Here is a 6,254-nt window from a genome sequence, read left to right on the forward strand (position 1 = left end):
GAGCCCCTCGACTGTGCACGCTCTCGCCTCTCGGGCTGGAGGCGCCGCGGGCTTGCACGGGTCCATTGTGTGCTGATGCCGGCTGGCCCCGCGGTGGCCTCTGCGTTTCCGAGCAAAGGGAGACTTGTTTGGGTGAGACGGGTGCGTTGGGAGGACGGGAGGGAGACAGGAAACGTCTCTTCTCTGTGTGTTAAAAACGCGGTGCCTTTTTTGGGTCCTCGTGCAGCGATCGAGCCCTTGCCGAACGTGGTGGAGCTGTGGCAGGCAGAAGAAGGGGAACTCCTGCTGCCCACTCAGGTGAGGACGACCAGGTGACAGGGGGGTGTGGGTGCGGAGGGAGGCGAGGCCGCCGGCCCCCAGCGGCGCTGGCGGGCCACTTTGCAAGGCAAATAAACGGTCGTGCTGAGCCCGAACACCTGGCAACGGTGGCCTTCCCGGCCTCCTCCCTCGCCATGTGACAGGGCGTGAGTCACGCCGGCCCCAAGTTCAGGAGCTGGGAGCCGCGGCCACCTCAGCAGGGCCGCGGCCAGCAGCTGCTGGGCGGAGGGCGGGGCGGCCCCTGGGCAGGCTGTGGCCGGGGACGGGAGCCCCGATCTCTGAGCGAGCTGGCCCCGCGCGCGCGGGACACGGGAGTATTGATTCCCAAATGCTAGTGGCTGGTACTTGCCGTGAACGTTAAGTAGCCTAGGGATGAAGATGTGACTCTAAAGGATTGTAATCTTGGATGTATTCCAAGTGCTTATAATTCGTGTTAGAATACACCCTCTTGAGAACTTGCATTTCAGGTTTTTGGTCCCCCCCCCCCCAGTTTGTGATGAGATAATGATTGCATGTGGAAAAATAATTACTAACTTTTTATTGGGAATCTGTGGCATCAGACATGGCTTCTGCAGCAGATCAAGTCTTGCAAAGCTTTTGTCACTGACCCCAGATGTGCACATTTAAACATGGAGTTGTTGACTCTTTCAGCATTGATAGTAGTAACCCCTCCTTTTTTTTTCTGGGGGCGGTTTGAACTATACAGGAAAATGTGGCTGTGTGCAGTAATTTTTAAAATGTTTTTGCTTCCATTGGTGGCAACACCTCCTTCTACGCTGTCTCATGTGGCTGTTTAGAAAAACAGGGTGTGTGGCTGTGACTTCACTGGGAGACAGATGCAGATTTACATTTCAGTTTTCTCCTTCCTATGTGAAACATTGAGCGTGCTGCTGGTTTTCAGTTATTTGGAATATTCATTATAACCAGGGCTAATGAGTAACAGCTTCAAGACGGAGAGGTGACTTTAGAGGAACATTTTCCTGAACCTTCCCTGAAAGCCAGAAGGCAGACTGAGACCAGTCCTTTGAGAGAGGCCCCACAGGATGGGGACTCAATCGTTTGTCCTCTTAGAAGTTTTTTTCCCCCAATGGAGTTTTTCCTCATTATAAATAACATATGTGCATTGTTGAAGGTTTGGAAAATACAGAAAGATGAAAAGAACAAAACAGAAATCATCCATAATCTAACTGAGAGAACCACAACTTAGCATCTGATGTGTTTACTTTTTAAAAATATAGTTATATCTGTGTAGACCCACCCTGTCCAGCAGCAGCATTAGTGGCATTTGGGGGTGGAGAATTCTTTGCTGTGAGGGGCTTTTCTGGGTAAGGTGAGATGTCAAGCACTGAGGACATTCGCCTCTACCCCCTAGATGCCAGTTCCATCCCCTCCTCCCCAAGATGTGACTATCAGAAATGCCCCCAGTTATTGCCACATGTCCCTGGGGAGCAAAATCGCCCAGCTGACAAGCACTGGTGTGTCTCTGTGTGTTTGCATTTTCATTCCGCTAGTGTGGGGACCCAACCCAGACTAAAAGGAAAGGAAAATATAGACTCTCATTTGTTAGAGTGTTAGCTGAAGATTGCGTGTCTGTGTGCAGAGGCAGAACTATCAAGGCTTATGATCTGATTATGTTATGGGCTCAAGAGTTATTTTATGAAAGTCTCCACTTCTGGGGTTTTTTAAATAGGTGCAATAGGACAGTTTTGCGAAACATATTAGGGTTTAGAAGCTGTCTTTCTGGAATGGTCACTGTAGAGATATTTATGATTAAGCTATTTAATCAAGGCTATAATGAAAGTGAAACTGATACTCAAAATAATTCTCTAGTATTTCATCTCAGTATGTACCTTTTGGAGACCATTCTATCCTGCATATATCCCTGGGTGAGGCTAACTATAGACTTCTCAGGAGATACATGATATAGGTATATAGCTATGCCTGTAGATTGATGCAAACCATGTATGCATGTATGTATACACATATGTCAAACTGTAGGGAGTTTGGGAGAAAGCTATTTTTAGAAATCCTTGTCAACTTTTTTCCTGGCAGAAAAAGTTCCTTCATCGGTATCATGGAGTCAGTTGAATAAAGACTATTTATAGGTGCTATTTAGAGGTGAATGTTGGGTTGGCTCCCTTCCACGCAGACAGACTTGAGATCAAGACTTCCGAAGCTCAGGTTTGTCCGTGAGAGCTTCCGGTGCAGCATTAAACAAGTGAATACTAACATTTGCCAACACTAATTATTTATAGTTACTTGCTTTGGAAGTGTGTTGCATTGGTGGGGCGTTTTCTCCCCTTTTCCTGATGCATCTCTCCGTGATCAGGAACTGGGGTACCGGGCCATTCGTGAAAGCAGCCCCCACAATTGAATTAGCAGCTGTCGATTCTCCCAGGATCGGACTCTGGCTTCACCCCTGCCTTTGGTGCCTTCACTGGGGGTCATCATAGTGCTGATCTGAGGTTTTGCGAGGACTGCGTACCATGGGCTTAGGCCACGCTCCTGTGTCCCCGTTGCTGGGCATTGTGCCGCCAGCCTGTGCCCTGGCTGCGTGGGAGCCGGCGTGCTCCTGCCTGGCTGTGTGACTGCAGCTGCGTGGCCCAGCCTGCTCTTGCCTTTTGTTACGTGCTGTCCATTGTGAAATACTTTGGTGTAGGGACACGGAAACTATCCCTGGTGATAAGAAGGAAGAAAAAGCCACCTGGTCGAATTCTTAGATTTCCAGACCGCTCCCGCCCCCATATTCTGCCCGCCCGCCCTTCCGTGCGGGGTCCCGCCTGGGCCACCAAAGTTGTGACTGCACGAGTGTATTGCCGAGCCCGGCGTGTCTGGCTCACTGCTTTGTACACCTTACTACCGCCCTGCGGTTCCCTGCCTCCCCTTGACTCTTGCTCAGGCCCTTTCCGTCTGGCCTGCTTGGGCCCGTACCCTGGGCCTCTGGGGCCAGCTCTCACTTGGCGGGTGAGAAAACCACTTCCCCTGGGCCCAGCCAGCCTGCCGACCCTCTCTGCAGCGGCCTGCTTCTCATTTCTCCTTCTTTGGGTTTCCTGTGTGTCTGGCTTTTTTCTTTATCTTGAGCATGACTGGTTGTCTCTCTGGGGTCCCTTGCAGAGGGTTTGAGCGTGTAAGGTTGGCGGCCGCGTCAGGGGCAGCCGCTGCAGGCGCCAGACCTTCCGTCTTTGACCTGTCCATCGCTCTGGCGGACAGTTGTCGGAGTCTCGTCCAGCCTGCTCTTCAGGAGGGGAAGCAGCTCCCAAGGCGGCAGGGTGAATGCTGGCAACGTTTGTTTCCATCGTGTACCGGTCGCGTTTTTATGCCAGTTCCAGCAGCGAGAGGGGCTGGCAGCCATGTGTTCTTTAAATCCCTTCAGCTTTGCTGAGATGACAAGACTCAAGCCTGATGGCCCCGTCAGGTTTGGGACATGGCCTTGGTGCCTGGAATGGGGTCGTGTGGTCTGGTCTGGTCAGGGATGACGGGCCAGTGCTCTGCGGTTCGAGCTGTCTTAGAGCAGACACCTGCCGTGACCTTGGCCCAGCGGGTCCCTTGGGTACAGTGGTGAATGAGAAAGGTTTTTCTACAGAAATTTCCTGTCTTCTTTGTTGTATCCCGTTTGAGTCTGAGAGTGTAGATAACGGAAATGGGTAGAAAGTGAAACAGGAAATGGTATTTGAATATCATTATCTCAGGTACTGTGTTTTAAAATAACATCTGCTCCATTTGGTGAATCATGGAATAGTATTTGGAAATCTTTTTGTCTGAGAGGTTTATTTTTGGTTTAATCCATCTCCACGATCAACGTTAAAAAAAAAAATAGCTAAGAAGGATTGAGTATTAACTACAGGAAATGTTCAACCACCGTATGAGTAGTAGTGCATGCCAGTACCCTGAAAACAGTGAGGCCTTATGCATAGATGGGGAAATTGAGGCAACTTGTCCCGGGCTCCAAGACAATGGCAGTGGAGTGGTGGGATTTGAACCTAGGAGCTGTTCGTTCCAGAGCTCGGGCTTTGCCCACGGTGCTATTGAGGAAGTTTGGCTAGGAAAGTTGTATTTTGGTGGGTCCTGTGCTTGAGGAACATGATGTCATCTTCTGTCAGATTTAGGAAAAAGGTTGCTCAGGGAGTTTCAAAGATAGTCATATCCACGCGTGACTGAGCGCTGACTAGATGTGTTCAGCTCTGCCGACATTTTGCGCGTGGGCCGTGGACCAGGCTCTGCTGGGCCTGGGGACCCGAGGGATCACGCGCCGCCCTAGTGTGGGACGCAGAGGTAATGAACAGGATGAACTGGGGTGGCCTGGTGGGAGGGCGCCAGCCGGCCGGCTGGAGGGGGCGGCGTCTTCGCAGAGCCCGCTGCCCGCCCTGTCTAGCCAGGGGCACTCCGTGGCGAGGCGACTCTGTCTTTGTGTGAATGTCGGGGGGTGATGCCACAGATCGGGGTGGCACAGCCTACGTCACACCTGGACGAGTCGGTGGAAACCGCCACTGTGTGGTCAGCTGTATTGGCGTTTGGGCCAGCCCTGGAAAGCAGCCGGAGTAGGCGAGCCCAGGCGGGGTCCTGAGGCTTTGCCAGGAGCTGGGGGAATTTACATGGTGAGGTCCCTGCCCTTTGAGAGCTTGGTGTTGTTCGGGAGATAAGGTTGGTAATACCCTGAGATAACATTCATGTGCTAAACTGTAGGAACTGAGAGGACGGGAGAGGAACTGTGTGGATGGAAGGCCGAGGTGGGGGCGAGGGGGAGCCGCTGGGAGGTCCCCAGCAGCAGAGGGGCTCCGGGAGCACCTGGTGACCGTGGCTGATGTTTGCATTGGAGCCCAGGGCGCCCGCTGTGTGGCTGTGCAGGTCGGGCTGGGTGTCAGCCAAGGCTCGTGTTGGACTGTGCTCAAGTCCAAGTGAAGGAGTCAGAGTAAACCTGACTAGCAGTGAGGGAGCCGGGGAAGCTTCTGGAACAGGGATTAACATCAGTGATCTTGATGTTACCACAGCAGTGATCTTGGTGTCGCCCAATATGCCTGGTCCGTACTGTGAGGGTGACAGGTAATGACTGCTGTGGAGGAAGGGTTGTCTCATGCTGATGTCCGCAGCTGGTTGACACCAGCCTCTTAAAGCCAGAGTGGAAAGCCCTGTGGTGGTTGGAGGCCTGGGGCTCTTGCTGTGCCCTCTTGTGCTTGCAGAAGGGATGGAGAAGAAGGGACCTGTCTTAGCTGTACTTCTGAAGATGGGTAGGCCTTTATAGTTGGAAGCAGCAGGAAGAGAGCCGTGCAAGAGGACATTGAGGGTTGCTGAGCCATCAAGGAGGGCGACGGTGTCTTGGACAGAGGGGGCTGGGTGAGAAGTGCTTGGGCAGGGACTCCCCGCTGTCGACGAGCCTGGCGTTGGTCATCACTGCTTCTGGGGAGACAGAGGCCTGTGGCGCGTGGGGTGTGGCACTGGGATTGGAGCTGAAAATGAACGGTTGTGTCTGCCCAGCTCGGATTGCACTGGCCCGAACCGTGTGTCCTGGTTGTGGTAGAAAGATGACGCCTTTGGAGAGTGTCTCCCTGTGCTATTGAGAAGTTGTGGCTTTCGGAGGGAGTGAGTGTAGAGGGTGATGGAGGAAGAGGCGGGGAGGCAGCCATCAGAAGCCTAGGATCCCATTCCTGAGCCGAAGTGGCGTTGAGAGAGGCTGGGTCAGCAGGTCTGGCAGGCACACGACAGGTCCAGCTCCACAGGTCCAGGCCCACAGGTCCAGGTACACAGGTCCAGCTTCACAGGTCCAGAGCTCCACAGGTCCAGAGCTCCACAGGTCTAGGTCGACAGGTCCAGGCCCACAGGTCCAGGCCCACAGGTCCAGGCCCACAGGTCCAGGTCCACAGGTCCAGGCCCACAGGTCCAGCCCCACAGGTTCAGAGCTCCACAGGTCCAGGCCCACAGGTCCAGTCCCACAGGTCCAG

The 6,254-nt window shown here is 53.2% G+C and overlaps 1 protein-coding gene across 1 annotated transcript in view; it reads left to right on the forward strand.

The window, feature by feature from the left end:
* The first annotated feature begins 230 nt into the window (after positions 1 to 230).
* KIAA0922 (KIAA0922 ortholog) overlaps positions 231 to 6,254 on the forward strand; it is a 125,351-nt gene continuing 119,327 nt past the window's right edge. The window contains exon 1 of the mRNA XM_004685206.2: positions 231 to 297. The gene's annotated coding sequence lies outside the window, so the exon portion shown is untranslated. The remainder of the gene's footprint in view (positions 298 to 6,254) is intronic.

The sequence above is a fragment of the Condylura cristata genome, unplaced genomic scaffold (genome assembly GCF_000260355.1).
Source record: "Condylura cristata isolate star-nosed mole 26May11 unplaced genomic scaffold, ConCri1.0 scaffold00018, whole genome shotgun sequence".
Lineage (NCBI taxonomy): Eukaryota > Metazoa > Chordata > Mammalia > Eulipotyphla > Talpidae > Condylura > Condylura cristata.